At 44.1% G+C, this 2,367-nt stretch overlaps 1 pseudogene; it reads left to right on the top strand.

Moving 5' to 3' along the window:
- The first annotated feature begins 538 nt into the window (after positions 1-538).
- Positions 539-1,688, top strand: LOC107107123 (annotated as a pseudogene).
- Positions 1,689-2,367: the final 679 nt, after the last annotated feature.

Here is a 2,367-nt window from a genome sequence, read left to right as displayed (position 1 = left end):
CCCCCATGAACATTTGGAGGGATTTTTTAACCAAGATGATGGAATTCATTATGTGAACCATCCATCTGGCTAGAAATTCATGACAATAGTGCATGCACTAAAAATAATTTGCATGGGGGTATAGGGTACGGCTGTTTTGAAGGCAGTGATCGGTATACAACCATGCAGTTCCTTCAGTAGAACAGCATTTCTACTTGCAGAATCAAGGGCAGAAATTTCCACCGACTCTCCTCTTCCACTGAATGCTCCCACTTTGCCTCCAATTCAGTTCCATAGAATTTGCTGACCTCCTCAGGAACAAAGTTTTGAGGAGGGTCTTGTGGAATTGCAGCAGGTAGGAGAATCAGAAAAGCCCCACTCTGCAAAGCTGAAAGATGTCTGGATACACCAGCTCTCATAGAAAGATAAAGAAACCAGGTATTAAGGTATTAAGAACATTACAAAAGTAAACTAGCTTGTGACTTTGTTCCATCAAGTGACAGAAGTAACATCCTGAGTCTTTAAACCACTGCTGCCACATGATCCTTGGATCACTGTGATGCCCAGGGAATAGCAAGCCATGTGGAAGTCCAACTGCCTCCTTAAGATCATCCAACTCTTGGGTGATTATGTTTCACTGTGGGAGCAGACAATGTCGGTTCCAAACCAATGCAGAAATCCATATGTCTTTGCATGGGAAGGCCATCATTCTGATGGGGAAGAACATCATGATGCACAAGGCTATCCAAGGACATCTGGAAAACAATCTTGTCCTGGAGAAGTTTTTTTCTCATATCCATAGCAACATGAGCTTTGTGTTCATAAAGGAGGAGTTGACAGAAATCAGGGACATGTCACGGGGCAATAAGGTGCCAGCTGCTGCTTGTGCAGGTGCCCTTGCATCTTGTGATGTTACCATGCCAGCCCAGAGCACAGGGTTGGGCCCTGAGAAGACCTCCTTTTTCCAAGCTTTGGGCATCACCACCAAGCTCTCTGGAAGCACCATTGAAATCCTGAGTGATGAGCAACTGATTAAGACTGGAGACAAAGTGGGTGCCAGCAAAGCCACATTGCTGAACATGTTGAACATCTCACCCTTCTCCTTTGGGCTCATCATCCAGCAGATTGTTTGACACTGGCAGGATTTACAATCCCAAAGTTTTGAATCTCATTGGGGAGGCCTTGCACAAGCATTTCCTAGAAGGTGTCTGTAATGTTGCCAGTATTTGCCTGCCAATTGGCTACCCAACTGTTGCTTCCATGCCCATCATCAATGGGTACAATGAGTCTTGGCTGTGGTTCCTCTGGGGAAGAACTCAGTAGCTAAGCCCCAGTGCTCAGTATGAACACAGAGACTCTGTAGATCAGACCCCTGAATCCATGTAACTACACCCAAACCCAAAAAGGAGAGAGCAGATCATAAGCAAGAGGGGTAGGGTGGGGTATATAAATGTGGGTCCTCTGGGGAGGCACCCAGTAGCTAAGCGCCAGGGCAGAGTGTGAGCACAGAGACTGTGTGGCTCAGAGCCCTGAGTCCACCTACCTATACCCAAATCCCAGCAGCAGAGAGCAAATCACAAGCAAGAAGGGTGGGAAAATATAAATGTGGGTCCATCATCAATGGGCACAAACTAATCTTGGCTGTGAAGGCCTTTCTGGCTGATCCTTCAGGTTTTGTGGCTGCTGCCCCAGTGGAAGAAGGATTCTGAAGAGTCTGATGAAGACATGGGATTTGGTCTGTCTGTCTAACAGCTGGTTTTGTCATATACTGGCCAGAGCAGGCTGAAAGAATAAGAATACAAAAGATTACATCTCTATTTTAAAAAAAGAGTAAACTAGCTTGTGTAGGACTGGAGTTGACTTAAAATTATTTCAAAAGGGATGTGCAAAAAATTCCATAGAATTTAGTTGCTGGTCCACTAAGGGCTAAGCTAAGCAGAGCTTTCCTGATTCACGAAATAGTATTGACTTTCCCCCCCTGATGAATGTTTTAGAGGCCCTTTACTATAAAATGTAATGTTGGCTTTCCAGCTGATAAAAATTCCAGAGAACATTGTTCATAAAATATTGCATTTGAGTCACTTGCTTGAACTATAATGTGTACTTCTAAAAAGATGGGAGCAAGAAGGCAAAATCTCTTTTTTAACAGCTTATGTACACTGAAGATACAGTAGGATGCATGATCACAGAGCATGCCACAAAACAGACAGCGTGTGCTCCTTTATAGATGCTGAACTTGATCCAAGTACGTGTTGAAATAAATACTATTTGATGCACAGCAAACATGATTTCCCATAAGCTTCACAATGGCTTGGGGCCAGAATGACTGACCTGTTGCATGTTCTGGCTTTGCTAGCTTCTTTATCCCATACGGATGCAAATCTCATT

Source organism: Gekko japonicus, unplaced genomic scaffold, assembly GCF_001447785.1.
Source record: "Gekko japonicus isolate JY-2015 unplaced genomic scaffold, Gekko_japonicus_V1.1 scaffold294, whole genome shotgun sequence".
Lineage (NCBI taxonomy): Eukaryota > Metazoa > Chordata > Lepidosauria > Squamata > Gekkonidae > Gekko > Gekko japonicus.
Note: the sequence above shows the minus strand (reverse complement) of the source record. Positions and strands in the feature narration are given on the sequence as shown.